Raw genomic sequence first — 23,587 nt, forward strand, 5'->3', positions numbered from 1 at the left:
CATTAATGTTTCACCAAACCCTGCCATGATGGCATGGGACTCCTCCAACTCCACAGCGACAAGGTGAACGTTTTAGATGAAGGAGGTTAACATCAGACACGGGGGGCAGGAATGTGGATTTTTACACACTTTCTGCATGAAGCGTCAACTTAAAACACAGCGGGGTTTTTTTTTTTTCTTTTCATTTTGGTGTAAACATAGCTCCAAAATAAAAAAAGTTTTCCTTTGTACTCAAATTAAATGAAAATCCTGTCACCAGACCACAAAACGATCCACTACGATCACAGGAGTTGTCCAACACTTTTCCCAGAACCTCTCATGGATTTTAATTTGTGGACCTTTTTCTACATTTCACCAAAATATTACAGTTAATCCTCGCTGGCAGACACACCCGTATTCACCTTCACAACAATGGACAAAAGATACTGAGACTGTATTCTACTGTTTACTGTAAGGATCGACCAATTATCGGCCTGGCCGATAATATCGGCCGATATTGGGCATTTTTCTAATAATCAGCATCGGCCTTTTTTTCCACCAATATCCGATAAAAAATTTTTTTTTACCGTAATTCCTGTACTATAAGGCGCACCTAAAAGCCTCTAATTGTCTCAAAGCCCAACTGTCTGCCTTATATTTCGGTGCGCCTTTTTTTTTCAGAAAATACGGTAATAAAGACCACTCGGTTGTCAGTCAGTTGTCTTGACTACGGCTCCCATAATGCATTGTGATGTGATCACATGAGCAAACAACTTCTGCTTGCTTGTAGCTAAGCTGGCCAGTTCCAAAGAACGGCAAATATGAAGCTTGAGGCAGATTCTCCGCCGCTAACCCGTCAGTCACCAGAATCACACAGTTTGTCCTCAAGTCTCCCAACCGGAGAGCACGGCACGCGGCTGCACAGCCGCGAGGAGCGGCCCGACGCCGGCGGACAGCCCGCTCGCTGGGACGCCGGGAGCGGTCGGCCGGCAGCGGATTACAGTCCAGTCGGCCCCACGCATCTTCCGTCACGCACTCACGCCACACATTGAAAACTGAAAAAAAAATTACCGGTAAATGTGTCTGGTGCGCCGCTGTGGAACCGGGAGGAATCAAACACAAGCCTGTCACAGAGCGACCGGTGATTTTTTTTTCCAGTTTTCACTGTGTGGCGTGAGTGCGTGACAGAAGACGCGTGGGGCCGAGTTGGTCGGGGCGACCGGGGGTTGACTGGTTACCGTGCCGAGAACAGACTGCCTGCCGAAAAATGACTCCCCCCACGGGGGCGCGCATCGATTAGTGATAACATTGATTTTAACATATTTTTTAGCGTTACAGTAGCCTACAACTTTAGTTCAACCAGGATTCTCCATTGTTTATTTTATTATTATTTTTTATTCCTACAGTACACGGACATACAGGGGACAAAATACAAGAAAATGAAGGAAAGAGTTGTGTCATCAGCAGCGACAGAGAGTTGAATATTGGAGTTTTGGGGAAGTTATGGATGAGATGACTGCATTATTGTGTGTGTGTGTGTGTGTGTGTGTGTGTGATAAATATAATTACATGTATCAGTAATAATAATAATAATAACAATAATAATAAAGTAATCCCACAATTATAAACTGAACGAAAACAAAAGGCCTGAGTATAATGAATGTAGAAGTGTTTTCCACTGAGCACATCACATCTCTCTTCACTAGTCACTTCACTAAGTCACTCCTCTGGGCTGTGGAACAATGTCCCGCCCACAGCTACATTTTGATGCCAAAATGTTCATTTTTGCTGCAAATGAATATCGGTTCAACATATCGGTTATCGGTTTCCATAAGTACCAATAATTGGCATCGGCCCTAAAAAAGCCATATCGGTCGATCCTTAGTTTACTGTATATTGAACTGGTTCACCAGATATATATTGCTGTGATTTGTTCTTATTCCGTGGAATTATTATAATACTAGGATAAATATCCAGTCGATATTTTTCTATTTTTTCCTTTCAGAAGGACCAGAGAGATGAAATTTCAATTCCACTGTTTGTCTTGCATGTGCCGTACAACTTGACAATAAAGCTCACTTTGATGTTAATTTCACTTAGAATATCATGTGAAGCTATTTGGGAAGATTTGCAGGTCTGGCCTCGACTTAAATGTGTTGTTACGGGTTTTTTTTACCATGAGTGCATCTTAAAGCAGTGCCCTCCTGTGCCTTTATTTCTCACATAATTACATCTGATTGAAAGCTCACAAGAAGAAATATATCTTAGAGATAATCGTAATGATTGGTTTGTTTATTTGAGCCGAATGATGTCCAGGAGTTTCTCCAGATCACAGCATCTGAAAGCAGAATGCAGTTGATGGACGTGTACACAGTACGGCTTGCTTTTAAATGCAGCTGATTCGGTTAGGACGTTCAGAGGGGGAAGTCTGGACCCTCTCGAGTCAAACTTTTTCCCCAGACAGACTTGAGAAGTGATCATTAGCGACCCGCCAATCACCCTGAGCCACTTTGGAGCAGGTTTCACCGAAGCATCTCTTTCCCTGCACATCGACGGGTTTGAAGGTGAGATGGTTATATGTTTAAAAAAAAAAAAAAAAAAAAAAAGATTTTGGAAAGCAACACTGCCAAAAAAAAATAAATAAATAAATAAATAAAAAATCCATATGCTGCAGTTAAATCTGAAGCTGTAGGATGTGCTGTGACCCCGGGCCGCCGGCTGCACAGGGATACCAGGAGTTCGTGCCCTTGTGATGGATGCAGTAACCCTGCTGACAACAGTCAGGACACGAGCCAGACTGAGACGGGAAGTCTCTTCCCCCCGGTCCCCCGGGGGCCCGAGTATTGCTGCCGCTGCACTGTGACCTTCATGCAAAGAAAAATAATTCACCTTTGGGGATCAGGGGATTTTATTTTTGATGATTTGTTCTCCCCCGTGTTTTACCAACTCCGAGTCTCCCTCGGAGCCTGATTTAATGCGTGTCCTGTGGAGGACTGCAGACGGCCGTGTACTACAGCTGCTTCTTTTCATCTTCCAGCGAGTCGCTTCTATCCCTTTTCCTCCAAACCCCACTGCGCAAACGGCCGGACGGACCGAGAGAGCGCTCTCCACTGCAGCCACAAGAGTTAGAGCCCTCATTAGCTTGCACACTGCTACTTGTGTTCGCCGCCCGGCACAAATAATCTGCTTGGACTTATACTGCTCCCGTCTAAGTGGGGCTGAGTGGAAACTTTTCACCTCTGAAGCAGAAAAAAAAACCAAAAACAAAGTAGTAGGTGAAAGGAGGGAAAAAAAAAACATATTTCCTGTTGTTGGTGGAGCTGTATCTATCGAGTGTCCGTCCGCGCCGCCAGTGAAACCCGGTGGACAACCTCAGACATTATCGACCCTTCCACTGGTCAAACTTAGACATGTGGGGGTTGCAGCTCACTCGAGCACCGAGCTGGATCAAAGCCCGATAATTCCGTATTTCCAAGGTTTCACCTGAAGTACCTCCGAGTCGTGTGAGGTCTCCGGGCAGCGCCGCCGCCCCACTTAAGGAAACACAACTCAAGATGAAGCAACCGCAGCAATGATTTGCTCTGGAGACTCCTGCAAGAGTCGCAGGTGGAAGGATCCTACCGTGGACATCACACCAGCGATGATGGACTTAGGCAATGAATTCAAATGAAAACGCTACACTTCCCTTATGTTGTGGTGTCCATTTACATGACAACGGTGCTCCAAGGCAACTTTTTCAAAACAGCTCCCAAATGGGAGTTTTGGAAGGTGCTCGGGGGCAAGACGCTGCTACCACACATGCTGTACAACAGCCGTAGTCAACAGTTCTTCTGCACATCAACAGTAGACGGACAATAATAAGACTTTCCCCAAAAAGTTCCAGCTTCGAACAACGTTTTCCTCACTGCGCTGAATCTGCTCCCGGTCTTCATGGTTCCCGCTGATAAAGCTTGAGGCTTGATCTTGTGATCATCAAGCTAAAGATGTCCTCACAGCTTCAAAATCTCAGGAAACGAATGGTTACGGTTCTGCTCTAGTCCGGTCTTGGTCTGACCAGAACTCAGTTCTTCCCAAAGAGAATAACTTGGTGGCATCGAGTCCGAACCAGATCAGCACCATGTCCGCGCTGTACTTTTGGGCAGTCCTGCCAGTCTGAACCTGTTTCCCTGGCCACCATTTTCTAAGTCCTCCATCTTGGACTCTAAATAGGCGATGCGTTCACTGACATCGGTCAACTCTGTCTGTCTGTGAGGTTTTCATTTCAGAGATGCATCTCAACATGTTTTGTCCCAAAGTCCTCAAAAGCACTTATCTTGGCGTTAATGTTGATAACAGTTGTTAAAGGTGACTTCAGCTCACTTGGCACAGCAGCTAACTGGCTTCATCATTCGCATCTTTGGCTACCGCAGCTGTTTTTTCCAGGTGTAGTTTTGGGTCTCTGAGAACTACAAGATCTGGAGCTCCTCTCTGTCGTTGAGCAGTACTTTTTCAAGACCTGCTGTGGAACTAATTAGAAGCGTTAATGCCGAGGACTTTGCTGCCATCTTGATCCGAGGCTCCACAGCGCCTCCCAGAGTTTATCCTACTTTTCTCAGTGATTGCATCCAGTTTGTCATCAGTCCATAAGAATGCTGTGTGTCCATAGAGCACTGTTCTCCGCACGGATGTGCCTGTACGGCTTGTAACCTGGCACGCTCGCCACGCCGTGCTGTTAGCTGGATTGTAGATGGATTAAAGAAATGATGCGTATGTTGTTTCAGCCCAACTAGGGAAACAGACATATTCCCACCAACAACAGACCGAGAAGCTCTCGATTCGTTAAGCAGATATTTGAGTGGGGCAAGGTTTCCACGGTCGGCGTCTGTCACCTCAGCGAGGGGCGCAAGGAGCTTCGCCTGTTCTCAGCGGTCCGTCGTCTGTCTTTTCCCCCCGCGCTCCCTCGCTTTCGCACGCCACACACAGCTCGGGAAGAGACACACGATCGCAGAAAGAAAAGGAACATATGTGCCAGAGAGGCTGAAAAATAAATTGTCACTGTGATAGAATGGAAGAGGGGCTGCGAGCATGGAGAATCGCTGGAAGAGTGCCCCATTTCCTCCCTTAGTGTAACACGATTGCTCATTTTATTGTGCTTGAAGAACACCGATGCACTTCTCCCAGGATGTTTCGGTCTTCATAGCACACAAACACTCCCTGCCCACATCGTTCAAGCAATTTCCATTTTGAAAGGCCTGGGATGAATCGGTAAAACACTCCTACATGAAATCTGAGAGTGACACTTGAGAGAAAATAAGAACGTATGTTTTCTTCCAATTCAAACGCCGCTGACAGCCATCCTGGTTCTACACACACTCCGATGGCCAACATTACGGTGACATAAACACACTTCAGCTGGCGCTAACTCATTTCATTCTGGGTGAGCCGCTCTTTCGCCTTTTTATTCGCGCTCTCCTCTCTCACTCGCCTCTCCTGTGGGAGCTGAAGAACAATAGATGATGAATGAGAGGACGCCATATGAATCACACCCATTTGTATTTATGGTGGCAGCCCACTCAAACCATCGCCAGGTATTCCAACAACGTTTAGCCAGAGTGGTATTCCTTTGCCTCGAGCACGTCCCGTCAATATTTCCAGCATACCGAGGGAATAAAACCAGAGGAGGGGGATTTTAATCCCACCGCGGTGAAGCCAGAAGACGTGCACTTTTCTCCACGCGCTGCTGTTGGAAATGAGTCTGACAGAAACAAGAGGGCATGAGTTTTTCTGTGCAGCTCAGAAGAAAGGTTCATTTCTGGTGTTTTGTCAGGTCTGCCAGGAGGTGCGTTTATGTGTTACACAAGAGTGAAGCTTCGCAAAGTGCTATTTTCACAAAGGCTGCACAGGAGCGCAGATATTCTGAAGTTAGAAAATAAAAGTAATGCCAGTCACTTCTCTAATTCTTTCTTTGATCAGAGCTGAAGAAATGAACAGAAAAATAACAGAATAGAACAGAACAGAAACACTTCATTAACCCACACAGGGCCAGATGCTGTCAGTGTGCAGTTTGCATGTTCTTCCATAGATCAGGTTTTATCGAATACTTTGGCTTCCAGCTTTCCAACAATATGCTTGTTATTTTGTGCAAACTTTACACAAGAATGGTTTCAGGTGAAAATGCTGTTGTGTTTTTGTTCCTGTTTCCATGACAACGATGCTTGGAGTTACTGAAGACGCCATTTTTTTGAAAATGGCTTACAAGGCTGAACTTTTAGAAAATGATCCTACTTTGTGGAAAGACGGGAAACGCCCCGACTCTGTCTCCATGGAAACACAGTTCTATGGTTGAGAGTCTCCGTAATAATCCAACTCGGTCGTCTGTCCGTACGATTATCCCTGTTCTCCCATTCTTAAGGTTTGTGTGTTGCTCTCTGCTGCATGTGTTTGTGGTCAACAGCGCCAACTTGTGGTCACAATGAAAACTCCATTTCCAGCAACAAAAGGAGCTGTGGAAACAAAACTTAAATGGGGCCTTAAATCTATACAAACTTGTGTGGATCCATGTTATTCAGAGAGAAATGACTCCAGAGTGAAGCCTGCCTTTCATCCCTCTCTGAACAGCACAGTGGTAATCGAGGGTGAATATTTGGATAAATTAATTAGTAAACATTAACATAAGAGAACAATTATTCCCCAGCTGATAGAAAAGTGGCATTAATCACAGAAAACAGCCATGTGAGTTGAAGTCCAGGCCTTTCTGTTTTCACTCTGCTTGTATGTGACTCCTCTCCTTGTTAAGCTGATTGATGACTTTTAATTGCCGGAACGGTTAAACCTTCATGTGTGTTAGCCGCGTGATGAATGGATGAAACACCTCGCCCTGCACACAGTGCCTCCTCCAATCGGCAGCAGCGCCCTGCAAGCATAAGCTCCGATAAAATATGGTATGGAAGAATGGATGCTTGAATAAATGGGTGGGAAAAAAAAAAAAAAAAAAAAAACCTAAACATTTTACAGGTAAGGGGGGAAAATTATTGCTAAAATAATATCGACGGATGGATGAATGTATGGGTCGATGCACGGATGAATGAGTATATAGACCCTGCAATGCATCACACATGCACACACACAGGAACACAAATGGAATAGAAACCCCTGGAGAATCAATTTCCCCGCTGAAAGTGTGACTGAGTGTTTCAGCTGGGCTGAGAAGGCCTATTACTGCAGGACGGGGGGAGCAGGCACGGCACTGCACCGTGCCCTTTGTGTGTCTCTGCACGTGTGTGTGTAGCTGTGTGTATGTCGCTGTTGTTCAGAGTCCTTTCAGGCTCTTTTTAAAAATATATATATCTACTACACACACAAACACACACACTGTCACACACACTCTGAGGCCCAGGATGTGTGTAGAGTCACTGTATAAATTGGCTCCATTAATTCACAGCAGAGTTCAATCACCTTTCCGACAGTCGGGCCTAATGGGAGCCGATTTGGCGACAAGGCGCAGTGTCCTACCGGTGATACAGCCGCTTATATTCTGCGGATTTGGTCTGAATCTGGGGCGCGAACACCAATTGAGAAAAGCAGATTTGCAATCACAGCTGAAGGTAAAAACTGACATTTTACACTCCGGTGAAAACAATCACATTTCCATCAGTCCTTTTCTGGCTAATGCATGAAAGTAAATCCTCATTTTCAGTCGATTTCCTCTAACTTGAATATTTTTTCCTCTCTAATTGCATTAGGTCATTCAGATTTCTCATGAAGTGGAATATCTGTTCCCTACAGAACTCGCCAACGTTTTGCATTACATGCTGGATACCCACACAGCACAGATTATATAAGGCTTGTGAAATTCTTGAGGTGCGTCTGGCTTTCATGCTGGGCTGGAACCGCCACTAATCTCATCTTTTTCCATTTGGATTTGCCAAAATACCGGTATAATGTTCTATTTCAACAGCCAGACTACGTCTTCAGACAGTTTTAGCAAGACACTGCGTGACCGTCCCTGGTCAAACCTTGAAACAGGACACAGGCCTGAAGAGTCCTGAGATCTTTTTGAGTTTCATTACAGACTGGAGAAAATAAATGTCAGTATTTCCATGGCTAATTAAATGAATCTTTTTCAAACGTAAAGTCCAGCTATAGATTTACACTGCTGGGAAGTGTCTGTTCATGCATATGAGTGTTAAACATAAGACCTGCGGGCCAAAACCAGCCTGCAGGAGGCTCCAAAGTGGCCTGCCAAAGGTCTTTCTAAGAAAACACATTTTTTTTTAACAAACTTCTCAGAAGTAGCAGATATGACAATACCAAGACCGAGTTGATGCTACCATCAAGGGGAGCTGTCTGATTGCAAGCAAACTAGCATCAGCCTTGAAACCATGCAGTGTGTGTTTGTAAAATCAAGCAGAATTCAACAGATATTGGAGACGTTTTTTGGACAATTCATCAAATACTGTCATTAAAATTGGCTTCATGCTGAGATTCGGTGGTCCGGTGGTTCAATTTGCTCGGTTTCTAACTTTAATTCTCCAGTTTTTTCCACCACAAAACATGTGTTTCGTTGTAACTTTGTGTTTTGTGTCAACAGCCATGTTCCGATAGCTATATAGCTACACTCTGCTTCTTTCTGACAGATCTTTCTCTTTTTCCTGTCATGCTGCCATTGCTTTCCCTCTGCACTTTACCACTGTGCACCTCTTCAGTCCAGTCCAGTCTCGATATTTTAGCCAATAAAAGCGAGTTTCTCCATTGCTGACTGAACACGCTCATGTGGGATTGTTTTTTCCTTCCTCAGTAAAACATCGATAAGATCGCCATGTTTTAATTGACACCATAAAAATAAAGTGAACTGATGGTGTCTGCTGCCTTCAGATCCCGTTTCCAGTATCAAACCCTGGTTCAGTCTGAAGTGTGATCATCACTGCAGACGCCGCCGTAGACTCCCTGGAGACTGACTCCATGTTATCCTCAGTTTGGAATAAATTCTTCATTTCCGACTATAGATTCAAAGACTTCTTCTATCGCTACAGTGACTTGTTGGCATTTCAACTGATGGACACAAGCTGTGTGTTTAGCAGCAAGTGTCATTTCTGATCAGAGTAAGCCAGTTTTAACGTCGCTCCAGGCTAAATGCAGACGCAGCCGTCCCTGCAGGAGAATCAGACATGTCAATATGTTAAAAAAAAAAAACAAAAAAAAAAAACTGTTTCTTTCAGGCGAACACTTCCGGGTCTTGACCCGCCACCGTTGCTCTATTTTCATGACCACGAGCTCCATGACGAACTCTGCTTCCCTGCAGCGGCTTCTTTCTCTGCCGATTTGTGGATTTCACGCCGGCGCTTCACCGCGGCGCCGAACGCCAGCACAATAGCTCCTCCGGCAAAGGTTGTCAATCTTGTTTCATGACATGTTCTACCTGGGCAATAAATCCCATTCCGGCTCCGCACAGTCCATACATCGCACTTGGACGTTAAGGGGAAGCGGCGGCTCGTCTCAGGGAGATAACGGCGTTTTAAATGATCTCATTTTGCTCCTGACTCAGAAACTGCTCAAGTGTTGAAATCTTTTAAAATATAATAATGAAATACCTATGCACCGCCGTGGCAGAGATTTTCTGCACAATGATTACAGCGGGCAGGCAGACAGAACTTCATTAAAAGTGTTTTGTAGATTGGTACTCACTGTTTTTCAAGTAATTCCCTGTCTATTCTTCGATCCATTCCCATAACCTGCCAGAGCTAAATTTTCCCAGAGGAGCCGGGGCCCCCGAGACGGAGCGCTCCAGAGACACAATCCATTTTTATCAGCTCGCCCAGACCCAGGGTTCATGAAAAAAGAATAAATAGGGCTGTTAAAACCTTATGGCTTTTCTCTTAAACTACAACAAATAGACAGGGCAATAAAAAGAGAAGTAGAGAGAAATTGTGAAATGGCTGGAAAGCTTTGTGGCTCCTTCTTTACCATTACGGCTTTCTGGGGCGAGGGGTGCGGGACATTCTGCTGATTGATAAAACACCGGCTCGTTTTCTGCTTGTCCAACAGCCTCCTTGTATCCTTTACAAGTGTTGGTGACTTTATTCTCCGCTCGCCTCGGGCCCTCACTTCCTGCACGCCGCCGTCTCATCACCCCTTCGGAGCGGCGCTGCACAAGTGATGGTTTGTGCACGAGCGGCGACAAGTCGCTGGTGAACGGCGAGCGATCGATAATACATTTCTGTTGTTGTTGTTGTTGCCGCCGCTGTCTCGTCTTATTGCTGATGGACTCTCCCTCCAGCCTCCAGCCTCTCCTCTCTGTCTTTGTCCGGCCCTTATCGGCCGCAGGACACCGAGCGGCTTGTTAAAGGAGCTGCCGTAGACGGTGAGACGGGCATGATGGGACATGGAGGCATTGTCTCACTCACACAGCGACGCCACTTCACGCAAACTCTCCTATTTTGCCATCAGATTCTGTTTTTGTCCATTTTAATGATTTAAGTTTCCACTGAAGACAGTCCAGCTGAGCCGTGACTCCGGTGGAAGAGGAGTCCTGTTGTGTTCCGGGAGTCCGTCTCCATGGCAACCGTGCTCCAGGCGGTGCCCTTGGTGGTCTGTCCATGTGAACGTCCCATTGTTAGTGCTGACATGCTTTCATTGCAAAAACAAACAGCACCCACTCGTGGCCCAACGTGAAAACTGTCATTTTTCAGCCTTTCTGGTGTCAATTTCCCATCTGCCCTTGAGCAAGACACTCAACCACAAGCTACTCGGAGTGGCTGGACTGATGCCTCCGCTGGTGTGTAAAAGTGCTTTGGGGACGGCTCAAATGGTGGCAAAACCAAAAAATATACATAACATTATTCAAGTGAAATCCAGTCATAATTTGCTGGAATTCAGCCATTTAAAAATAAAACTCCAAATATCAGTAGTGATCCTTAAAAATATCCTCATTCCAGATGCATTTATCTGCTTTCATACGTTGTTTCATCTGGAAACAATCTTTAGATTTACAATATGCATGTATTCACTTTGTTAAACCAATTCCACCTTCTTATTCAGTATTATTCTAAATTAAATCCATCTGCTGGAGAAAAAATAACATTTTTTTTTCCCTCTCTTTATTAAGACTCTGAAGCATCACTATGCATTACAAAACAATGCCTTCAAAATGAACTTCCAAACGAAGCATTTATTGAGCAATTACCAGGCTCGTGCGACGCCGTAATCTTTGTTTTAAATGCAGACAGCTGCCAACGCAGTTTTAACTCCCTCCTTGTTCTTATCCAAGAAATTATATAAGCTCGCCATCAAATTTTCATCAAGCTGTTCTCATACGTTTCCTTCGGAGGCGCGGCCCTTTTATTGGCGTTTGCGGCGCTATCTGCGACGTCTCCGTGGATCTTTTCGCCGTTTTCTGTCGCTGCTTGTTCATATTTAGGAGGGTCAGGGGAGACGCAGCTCGGGAACAGAGCGCCGGAAGGCGGAGGAAGACGCAGCCAAGACAGGTTGCTGGCGCAATGAATTCACAGGCACAGTGCGAGATGAAAGCATGAAATGTTTATGAATTCACTGGAGGATCATGAAACGTGCGTTCGGTCGAGGAGCTCCCCAGAGGCCGCAAACAGGAACATGTTGGGCTTTTCACTCAAAGTGTTATGGTTCGCTGCTGCTTCAAGTTTGCGCAGCTTTCTGTAATCAGCGACCATCGACGCACACGTTTTAGTTCAAGGACCGCAAACAGACTCATTTCACCTTGAGTGAGCTGGACCAGTTAAATACCAACATAAAAACCTGTAAATTCAAAATTGCAAAGTTTTATCTTGCGGTCGTGCTGAATCTAAGTTGTGAAAATATCGACATTTTCACAAAACCAAACGATTAATACTGAGGATGACTCAACGTGAAGCCAGTTTTAATGAAACCTCCTGGTTCTCGCCTCGCATCAGGAACTGCCGAGGATTTTCAGTTTGCAACCTTCACCCTGAATACTTCTCTATTCCTCCATATTACCCCGGTACACATAAGCACACCGCCACATATGCATTCCTGCATGACATTATCTAAATGTCAAACCACAAGAAATAAGGAGGACGGAGCAGATTCTTTATCATCCGAGGCCAACGCCAGCTCTGCAAAGTTGGCCCTGCAGAGAGAAAACTCTGCGTTCCACCTCTGACCCACCTGTTTCCAAGCTAGTTATCAAGCAGGGCGCGAGTCTGTCGCATTATCTCCCGTCAGAGGCAAAAAGTTAATTCTCCCCACAGACCGTTCCCACGCAGCTGCTAACCTCTCTGCCTGCTAACAACGCTATCAGGAATAATTTGAGCTTATCAACCCGCTGGGCCAGGAGTTCACCGCGTCCCCGGGTCGGTTCCAGCTGCTGCTTAGGCAGGCTGGGATAAAACTAGGGGACTGTTCGTCCCTGCGTTCACCGTCTTTTCTGTTTAGACACATTTGATATCGGAACAGAAGCACGGAGTTGGGTCTGAGGAGCTGGTCTCGCTCGAGCTGCAGCAGCCCTGAGAATCCTGAGTCCAGATGGATTTGAGTTTATTATACGTGGTTAAACACAGTGGAGGAAATTATCAGCACCTGAGATTACCTGCCTCATTGGTTTTCTAATGTTGTGAACAAACCTAAGACCCGTGTGCCAAAACAGGTCCACAAGCGACTCCAATTCGGGCCGCCAAACCACCAAGCACATTTAGAACGTTTAGAACATTTAGCAATGTTTAGTGAATGTCTCATAGAAAAAAAACTGCAGAAAAGCTTCCACAAACCAAGAGATGATGGGAAGCAAAACGTGACGAGCTCCACGAATTTAACTGGGGCAGCGTTTACAAATGACGGCGAATCGTGCGCCGCGATCCACACCAGCCGCTTTAATGTCAGCCTTCAAGAAAACACGCTGCCTGTCGGCCGCAGATGAAACCGGTCACGGCCGAAGGTCAAAGGCTTATCAAAGAGTCGAAGTCAGAGAACGTTCCAGAATGAAGGTTCTTCCGAGGCGCAAATTTCAAAATCAATCAAATGCCAAACGTGTGCGGGAGGAGCGGACTCTCCCAGAGGAGCAGTAACGGACGGCGCTGCTGGGAAACGCAGCTTCATCTAAAACATCCCTGTATTTTTCATGAATCTGATCTATCCTGTAATGGAGGCTAAATGCACACAAACCTATTCATGAATTCAGCAGCATTGACTCGCAACCCGCTTTGAAGGAGGAGTGAGATTTTTTTTTTGCTCGTCAGTGAATCATTTTGCATCGGCGAATCAGAAGGGTGGAGCCGACACCGTTTCAAAAACACAACAATGATGAGACGAATAATTATCATTTGTTTACCAAACGGGGAGAAACGCGGCAGCCGACAGGGGGATTGTGGGAAAGCGAAGGTCGGGCTTGACGTTCTCTGTGTCTGCAACGTCACGACTGACCCGAACGCACACGAACAGGAAACCCCGCCACAATAAAGGCGGTGAGCTTCAGCGTGACAGCGGTGCGAGACGCTCCCACTCCAAAAATCAGCACTGTGTCATCAGGATTCCTTCCCGGCGAGGTGGGAACGGGGGGCTGGGAGCAGGACGCACGAGGAGGGCTGTGAGCCTCGGCAGCACTGAATCTGTACGGTAAAGACACGAGTCTGAACGCCAGTCGACGTGGAAGGTTTGATGCTTTGAACATGCATGACAAACATTTACCCACAAAGCCAGATTTCATCCAAACCCATACAAAATAATATTCATGTTTACTCATTTTTGAGAATGCTCCGATTTCTCCTTGGAAAACGCTGCTACAGACGCGGACCACCTCGGCTGTGGTCGTGCACGTGCTCAGTAGATGGACAGAAACATTTCTACAATATTCTGATTGTTTCCGCTCAAATCGGTTGATGTGGAAAAAGAAGATTCTAAAGACAGAGGGAATCATAAATCACCGATTATCAAGCCCCTTCAGACAGTGTGGCTTTTCACCTCATTTGAAGCCAGTCATCACAAATACCTCCAGCATTATGCTGAGATAAACTACTCAAATTCTAAATCCAGCAAAATAAAACAGAGGTGACCAAATTTCTCACAGTGTCTTAGGAACACATGAGGCTGCTACTGAGAAAACAGCTGGTTAAACTACTGACATATCATATAAACTACGCTGATGGTTGTTTCATTGGATGTGGATCTATAAAAATACATCTTCCAAATCTAAACAGCCTGTAAACATGACACCTTCTCAAAACAAAAATGTAAAAAAAAAAAAACTGAACCAAAAATTGAGTTTGAATCTGAAAGGTTGCGGTGTGAACCGTGGGGTTTCCATCTATTTTTTCCTGTGAATGAAATACGGCTTCATGAAAGAAGCACATCGTCGCAGCTTCTGCTTTAAACTGTGTACATTGTTCAGAGCTCGTCGGAATTTGGGTTACAGACGAGGTGTGGATTATTGGCGAGCAGAAGATAAAAAGCGAGCTTCGAATAAATGAAGCACGAAGCCGCTGCACATGTTTACACCGACGTGATTTATTATTCCGTTTCGTAGTGAAGTCATTGTGCTCGCAACACAAAAAAGGGAAATGTTCCTCCTTCGTTTTAGGTATAAAATAAACTCAGATGAGATGTAAATTTTCTATATGTGTGAGCGTGTGTGTGGGTAGCAGTGTGAATATCATTTGGGAGGAGGAGGAGAAGGAGTTAAGCGCTAAAATAATTAGCATGTGGGCAAGCATGAGCTGCACACACACACACACACACACACACACACGCACGCACGCACGCACGCGTCTTCTCCCAGTCCTCCGGCGGCGTCACGTGCGCTGCGTCGCAGATGAAAGCGGCTCGGCTCCTTTGTTGTGCTCGCGTGTGAAACGGACGGCGTGTCAGCAGGTGTGAACGGCGCCGTCTTCATATCATTCATGTTCGAAACGCCGACACTGGCAAGACGCGCCCTGACTCACTCTTCCACATGCCAACAAGTCCTCCGACCCAGAATGCAGTTCTCTTTTATGGCGTGCCACCTCCAGGATTCAGGTCAAACTGTCTGATTTTCAGGAAAAGGACTGGCTTAGGGAGCGCGCTCGCAGCAGCCAATCAGCATCCAGACGCATCGACGTGGAGAAATCAGCAAATCAAACCTGCTCGTTGAATATTTGAGGATTTTACTTCTGTATTTCTGAACAGATGCAGGCGGATTTCATCTGATCCATTAGAAACATCGATAACTGCTCTAAAAAAAAAAAAAAAAATTATGATTTACAAGTTCATCAAGTGTGGGAAAACAGCAAATGGATTCACTCGTTTAACTTGAAGAGCGTTTAGTGTTTCAGCGGCGCCGGCGTGCTTCACGCTCCCTCTCTACACACAGTCACTCGCACACCGACACACTGACGGTGACGACCTCCGTACAGTGTGGCTGCTCATCATTTAAACTGAGGAATACACACTTCCTGTTGGAGTTAGGTCAGGGGTGTCGGTGTGTGATTTTTAGGTCTTGATGAGATGAACAAGTGAGCATTGGTTTGGTCTCTCCATGACATTTCTACGGGCCACTTTAGTGTGTGTAGGTGGTGCTAGAGAACTTGTTTTGGCAGTGATGGTGTTAATTTTTCTATTTTATTAAAATTTTTGGTAACACTTTACTTGAAGCCCCTCTTTATAACACATTATAAGTAGTTATAAACACTAATACATGATCACAATGCTTTATAACTCACTATACAGCAGTATACAGCATAGGATTAAGGTTAGGGTTAGGGTTAGGGTTAGGGTTAGGGTTTGGTCCTGGCATTGTGATCATCTATGAATGTTTATAACTACAGCTACACATGTTATAATGGCATTATAATGCTTTATGAATGTACTTATAATGTGTTATGCAGGGGGGCTTCAAGTAAAGTGTTACCAAATTTTTTGCCTGAAAAAAAAGAAAGAAAAAGAAGAAACACTACAGTTCCAACAGAGACGTTGCCATCATGGCCCCCCGAAGCTCAGTCCCTAAATATAACAATACCGAACAAGAATGGCAGAAGTATTCAAGACAGAGCGCTTAAAAAAACATATATAAACTCCTCACACACACAGTCAAGAAGCTCCGATCAGAACGTCAATTCCAATCCAAAGTAAAGCGTTCGGTCATATTTCAGATTAAATCCAGCTGACAGAAACATGAGGTTACCCGAGTCACAGAGGGTGACTTAAAGCTGAAGTAGACTGAGCAGTTTCCACAGCCGCTGCCTTCATGAAACAAAAACAGCTGATCACGATTCCACACAATCGAGAGAAATCAAGCCGAGACTTCCCTGCTGAGACAGACTCAATAGAAACGCAGATCTTTAAAATCAGGAAAGGAGGTCACAACATCCATGAAAGAGCGGCGAAGGCTCCAGTCCTGCCGTCTGTTATGTAACATGTGTAGGCGACACGTCTGTGATGCTCCAGATGCTGGAGCGCTGCTCATGTGGGGAACATGGCCACCGGCAGGAAGGAAGGAAGGAAGGAAGGAAGGAAGGAACGGAGAGAGAGAGGAAGGAAGGAAGCCACGCCGGAAACACCCAGTCCAGCCTGGAATCATCCGCAGACTCGTCTCAGGCTGGCTGGACGTTTGTCAACATCAAAATCAGGGCTGCAGCTCGAGTATCTATAAATGTGTCGTGTGTGTGTGTGTGAGAGAGAGAGAGAAAGAGCGAGAGAGCGAGGTGTACTGCAACCAAGCCGAGCTCATTAACCTCTCCACAAAAACAAACAAACGAAAAACAAAAAAAAAACATCAGAAAAACCAAAAGGCAGCCAGAAATATAGTAATGGCTCTCTCTGCCCCCCCTCCACCGCCGGCCCCGCCCGCCTGCCTCTCTCTCTCTTCCTTTGTAACCCCTCTGCTGAGAAGGCTCATAAATAAAGCAGGACAAGATTGCAGCGCCTGCAGCGATAAGGGATGCTGGCTGGTAAAGCACAGGACACAGTCTACCACATAGGGAGAGGACAGGCACTGGAGTGTGAGAGAGTGTGTGTGTGTGTGTGTTTTTCGGGTGGTGCTTTTTAAACTACGGCATGTGGGAAAAGTCAACATCTAAGTGTGTATACTGAGGGACAACTTGTTTGTTCGAGGAGGATTTCCATCGTCATGAATGTGTGTCTTGGTTGCCATGTTCTCCCTGAGCACGAACCAGCATCGACTATCAAATGACTCTAAATTGGTGTCAAACATGAGGCCCGTGGGCCAAAACCGGCCCTGTAGTAAGCTCCGATTTAGGAATCCAGACCATCAAGAAAACTGGAAACGATTGAAAACATTGATTTTTCTTAAAAGACATTTTCTAACAGTAGCAGGCAGAAGACAGCAGTGAGACGTGAGCTGGGGCATGAGCGATGCTGCCGTGAAAGCTAGCAGGCTAGCATTAGCACTGAAGTCATGTTGTCGACTTGAGTTTATAAAAAAACCAGAGAAATAAAAAAATAAATAAATAAAAAAAACCATTAATTTTTACTTTTTCCATCTGCTTGGTGGCTTGGCCAAAATGGAGCCTCTTGCTGGCCGCTTTTGGACCACGGGCCTTATGTTTGACTCTCCTGCTCAGGAACACACTTTCAAGTTCATGAATAATAAAAATGAGTTCAGCGTCCATAAGTTAGAACAAACCAGAGCAACCAGGAGAGGATGGAGAAACAGAATTTTATAGGATTTTAGTCAAAAATCATTTTACAGGGAAAAAAATAATCACTTTTTAGGATCAAGTAAATATTTTCAGAGACGTTTATGGAGGAAAGAAAAACGATTTTTCTCACTAATGGGTTCATCTAAAAAAAAAAAAAAGCATTCAGATGAGCTGAAAAATTTTCCCAACATGTAAACTACATAATTTTCAGCAGAAACGACGCGTTTTCACTGAAAACTTCATGCAAACTAAATACTCCTGTTATGTTCCTGCCACGAAGTTCTGCTCAAAATCTGACACTCCGATGCAAGTCTTGGTTCAAAATGGAGGAGATGCAGAAAATCTCCACCGAAAGGAAGGAAATGAGGAAGGAGAGGGAGAAAAAGGCGAAGCTGGTGGTCTGGGAACAGTCTGAGTGCTGCAGGGAACAAATGTCATCTCTGAGCTCTTCGTCCATTTACCTTTCAAAAGGATGAACCCACAAATAAACAGACGCATCCATCACAGACGTCGCAGAGACAAATGCCCGTCTGCGCTGCGATCTCATTCAAGGTTCACGCATGGTCTCCATCTGTCCGCTCTCCGTCTCGGGCGACTTTCTGACGGGGATTTTGTTTTTCCTGCAGTTTGAAGACGTCTTTTCATTTGTTGGTGCCTCTGCAGAGTCCAGAACACTGGAGCGATCTCACCTGTAGGCTCTACCGGTTTCTGCCATTCCTCAAAGAGAACGGGGAGGGTGGGTTTTTATCAGCAGGCATCCGCCGTCCTGCCCTCATATCACCGTGTTTTATGGCTCCATCAGTAGAAACGAAACAGAACACGAAGCTGTCATGGTCTGTCTGTGATAAGGAGCCGTAAGATCATCCAGCATTCCCGACATGACAGCCACATTCCACCTCCAGAACTCACATTCAGCTGGATTTCACTCATACCGAGGAGAGGTTTTTGGCTAAATGTCGGAGCTTCTGATGTTTTTTGAAGCTATAAGACATTATTAATGGAATCGGGAGGAGGGAAAACGGCTCTCTGGCTACTTCTGGAAATACTTTAATTCTTGAAAATTACGATTGTGGCGTTCGGCGAGCGGCGGAGACAGCAAGGAGGGAGAGTCTGCTCTTCAGTTTCACACAAGCACAGGAGTTTATTGTTACAACAACTAACCCACCGTGCGCACTCAAGCACCCTCCTCGGTGGTGCGTAGGCCGGGTCCCTCCCTGAATGACCCCTCTGGGCCACCGTGCACAAACATGAAAATAAAAATGAAGGAAAAACCCTGGCAACAGCACAGCAACAAATAACAGAACACATGCACGATGAAATGAACACAAACGAACAAATAAAACACACATACACCGGCCCGAAACGGCCAAACAATCCCGCTTCCCAGAATTCCTTGCGCCCACGGTCCCAGTCAGTGGTGCAGCGGCGCCTAGCGGCCCCCACAGCCGCTACTCTGTTGTTGGCTTCATCACAGCTAAAATGGTCATTTTCCGTGTAGCACCTTAGATAGCAGTGGCAGCAATTATGAGCTGACAAAATTATGTTTCTAAGAGGGAAAAAAGATAGTTTATGAAAAAAATACAGAATTTAATTACTCATTTGTAAATATAACAAGTTCCAGAAATAAAACAACCGCCAGCCGAGCAACAGTAGTTCATAAAACAAATAACAGAAGCCCTCTAGTTTCCCTACATGCTAGCTACATTGTCTTAAACGCTTCCATGTAAATGCACATCGTTTCCAAAATGTTCCAAAAACACACAAAAAAAAAGCTGTTTTTTGAGAGAAAAAACATAAAAACACAATATAAACGTTTTCTTCCAGAACCGTGTGTGTGTGTGTGTGTGTGTGTGTGTGTGTCCATCCTCGTTAGCTTTCCTGGACGTTTGACCTTCACGGTCCACTGCAGACAGTTTTTCTGTCGGCATGCAGAAAGGTTGACCTGCAGGAGAACGCCTGGATTTCTCCCCAGCGGCGGAGCGACGGAATCCATTCACAGTGAGGCAGGCGAGCTGAATGAATTCTTCCAGATTCGAGCGTTCTAGGAACTGATATCAAAGTGATAATATTGAAACTGGATCAATGACGGAAAGTGTCTGCAGCTCCGTGACCCACTTTGCTCAGATAAAACTTTCTCAAGCAAGAAAGAATGAAAAAAAAAAAAAAAAAAAAACGGAGAAAATTGCCCTCCTGCTGTGAAACCTCTGCAGATTACTTCCCCAAGCAATAAAATCATGACACAGGCCCTCTGTCCCCAAAAAGGCTGGATCTCTTTCAAGCCTTTTACCAAACACCCTCTGTGCTTAAAGTCTGCTATGCCTATTTCACTCCTCTTTTCTCTTCCTCTGAATCCGCCCGGGGATCCTCCGGGGCAACATCCTGGAGAAAATCTGCCCTGGGAGCTGTTTGGAAACCGTATCGGACCGGCTGGCTCGGTCACCGACTCGTTTCCGTTCTGTAACTCCCTCATTATGTGACACAAATCAATTATGAATGGCGAGGGAAGAAAGAAAAAAAGAGAAAGAAGCCCTTTCATGTGTCGAGGCACTTGGAGTCTGTCAGAGGAGCACAAAGAAGAGGAAGTCGGGAGGAAGAGAGGTGACGTGAGTTTACGTGCACGTGATCCGTCCACACCTGAGTCGCTGACCTGCGCTTCCTTTAAATAGATCACTTCATGAACATTTACTGTTGAAACAAGCTACGATATTGTGCTGAAAAGACAGGAAACAGCAGCTGTGAGCTCCTAAAGAATGGAAAAATTGTATATCTCACTTTGTTCCGTCTGCTTTATTGAGAGACACGATATTGTTGGCGCTATAAATCAATGTTTTTCCTAAACAGGTGATTTTCCGGTGTGATTTTTAACCCTTTAACCTGATTTATCAGGAAACATAGAATCTGAAAACCATCAGCTCGAACCAACAGACACGTCAACGCGGTCCTGATGGAAACGACAGGCCTGCACAGAGTCTTGAAGGAAATGCCTCCTATTTCATTTGCTTTGAGTCTCTTCATGAACACGTTTCCCCAAAACTCCGAATAGGGACAACGAGTCATTCCCCTTAACTTCATCTGTACTGAACTCCTCCCAGCTCCTCTCCAGCAGTTCACCCACACTGACAAGTACATTTTTTAACTGTGAAAATCAAACTTCTAAAGTGAAAGCAATCTTTCAGTCGAAAGGGTGACATTAGAGCTGCAACCTGCAGCTCTACAATCACACTGTTATTCAGAAAGCGTCTAATCTCCAGCCAGGGCCGGCCCGGGCTTCGGAGGCGCCCTAGGCGAGCCCGAGACGAGCGCCCCTTGGGAGCGTGTTTTTCGAGCGGTTCCGACAGTCGTTGAGCGGGGGGGGGGGGGGGGGGGGGGTGCTGAGGAGCGATGCCGAACGATACCGATCAGTGCCGAGGAGCGCCGAAGGGCGTCACACCGCTGCAGAGCGGGGCAGCACAGACCGGGGCACATGGAGCACGGAGCATCGTGGCGCCCCCTGTACGACCGTGGCGCCCCCCCCCCGGGACGTGGCGCCCTAGGCGGCCGTCTACTTCGCCTATGCCTAGAGCCGGCCCTGTCTCCAGCAATGGAAGGAAAAATGTGCATGAATTCTCAGAACTCAGAACCGTTAAAACTAGTCATGAAAAATAACACACCAGGAAAAAAAATGGCTTTAATCGCTGTAAATTGCCAACAAAGTTCAAACTAAGTTGCTAATATAGGTAAAAATGCTACAACCATTATAGAACACAATGATACAAAAAGCTTAAATGGTTAAAGTAACAAAGCTGCACAAAATGGTCAGAATAACTGAAATGGCTTCAGCGGAAAACTACTAAAATGAGGTGACAAACACAGCAAACAAAAATTACGACTTAAAAATGTCATGTATAACAAAAGAGATTTGAAAGCCATTTTTATCTTTATTTCTGTCAAAATGAACACTCTTTGTGGCTCCAGTCAGATTTCATCAGTGAGAAAACCAGAAAAATGTCTCTTTCGGTCCTGAACGCTGCAGAAAGCAGTGGTGAGGTGTGAATATGAGATCCGCCTCTGATATGACGATGGTGGATCAGCTTAAACGTGACACTAAGAATGAATCCATCACTTCCAGCACGAAGGTAATTACTGCTTTCAGAGGGTTTGATTCCTGCCATTCCATAATACTGTGTCAAACTTCATTCTGATCATTCTAACGTCCAAACAGGCGGGACGACTCGTGCTGCGTTCAGGGAACATCGCCCGTCTCCTGCTGTTGCCACTGCACGCTAATGCAGCCCCTTAAAAATCACACGGCCTTGTTTTAAAACGAGTCTGCGAGATAACCGAACCGCAAATAAGATCTTAAAACATAACCTGAGGAGGTGTTGGCGCCCGGCTAGGTGTCTCCTGCCTGCAGTCCTTATGCTAAGTTATGCTAAGCAGCTCTGACAGCAGCTCTGTATTAAAGCTGCATATCATGTCTGATATCAGCCTTCTCATCTCAAACGCTAAAGTAAATAAGCACACGCTGCTCAATATGTTAAACTATTCTTTTTAGGCCTCCGTTCATCTCTCGCCCTCTCGTTTGGATCAAATCTGCTCGGTTCCTTGCTCCCTCTCTCTCGCTCTTCTTTTCTGCATCTGCTCTCGTTCCCTGCTGAACTATTTCGGTCCTGCGCTCTCCTCCTGCCTCCGTTTCTCACTCCTGCCTCCTCATCCTCCGTCCGCCGGTACCTGCTGCTCCTTGTCTCCATCTCGCGCCGCCATTTTCACACCTGCTGGCCCCCTGCTGGGCTCTGCCTGTCTGAGGCTCCTCGCCGTCCTTCACTCAGTGAATTACACGAGGCTGGAATCCTCCTCGGGATGACGCTCCAATACCAGGTCCGGACTCAGAAGAATTAAGAATCAGGCTTTATGGCATTTAATCTAAACTCATGTCGGTGGTCAGGTTGTAGCTGAAGAATGGAACTCGTACTCGTCCTTTAAAAAAGCGGTATCGGTGCATCCCCACCGATAACCTTTGGCGCTCGGCTCATGTCATCTCCTAACCTCTGCGGAGATGTTTCTACGCGTCTCAGAGCGGATATGCAAAATAATTAATTTCCGGTTGCAGAGAGCGGCGGCCTGCTGGTCTGGTCGTCTCCCCGAAGAGGACCAAATCACTTTCCCTTCGTCTCCACTCCCCGCATCCCTCCATCACTTCCCACCTCTCTCGCCCCGTCTCCCCAGCCTGCCTCGGAGTTTGTGATTGTGTTCGGGGTAAAAGTGGAGCAAGGGCAAGGCGAAGCCCGCTCCTCTGAGGCGGCGGCGGCGGCCATTTAGACAGCGCCGAGCATAAAACACACGGGCCTTGGCGTATCACTGGGTCCCTGCACGCTAGAGTAGCAACACCATCCGAGCATTATTACACCGACTGAACACAGCGCTGTGCACAGATTTATGCTCAGTCACAGGAAGGGAGTGTGTCCATGGGCAACGACCATGTAAAGATGAACTGGGAGGATGGATGGATGGATGGATGGATGGATGGAGAGACAGCAAGTAGAAATTATGTCTTACCTGCTCGGTGCAACGCGGGATGTAATCAGGACCCGGGGGCAAAAGAAAGAGAAGAAATAACACAGTTAGATATTCTGTCTTTTAGATATGTGGTGAACTGCAAACAATACATGTTTTGTCCATTTAGATGGAAACGTCACGAAAGCTGAAAGCATCGATAGTGACGTGCCAGGTTAGTTCTCGTTCTTCAAAAACAGGCAGCAACGACTAACATGTGAATTTACTTTTCCCATCATAGTGTCAAAATAGTTTAATGAACCATTCAAACTGGACTGAAAACTACGGATTTTTGTGTCTTCTTGTAGTCTCTATGTCACCCCTGCTCTATAAACATCTGAGATCTGATTGAAATACAATGAAAATGGAACCGTTTGTCCCTTTTGGTCATCATAATCATCCCAACAGAAATCCAGACATCTTCAAAACCCCTTATATCCTGTACAGGGTCACCAATCAATCCATCACAGGGACCCAAC

The 23,587-nt window shown here is 45.8% G+C and overlaps 1 protein-coding gene and 1 long non-coding RNA gene across 2 annotated transcripts in view; both read right to left on the reverse strand.

The window, feature by feature from the left end:
• The window catches only part of nrg3a (neuregulin 3a), a 381,203-nt gene that overhangs the window by 207,317 nt on the left and 150,299 nt on the right, over positions 1 to 23,587 (reverse strand). The window lies entirely within an intron of this gene.
• Positions 5,199 to 15,495, reverse strand: LOC115399813 (uncharacterized). Its single transcript, XR_003932733.1, has 3 exons — positions 15,367 to 15,495; positions 5,817 to 5,826; positions 5,199 to 5,210 (listed from the first exon to the last, which is right to left on the reverse strand). It is a non-coding gene; the product is annotated as an uncharacterized LOC115399813 (long non-coding RNA).

Source organism: Salarias fasciatus, chromosome 13 (assembly GCF_902148845.1).
Source record: "Salarias fasciatus chromosome 13, fSalaFa1.1, whole genome shotgun sequence".
In the NCBI taxonomy this organism is placed as follows: Eukaryota; Metazoa; Chordata; class Actinopteri; order Blenniiformes; family Blenniidae; genus Salarias; species Salarias fasciatus.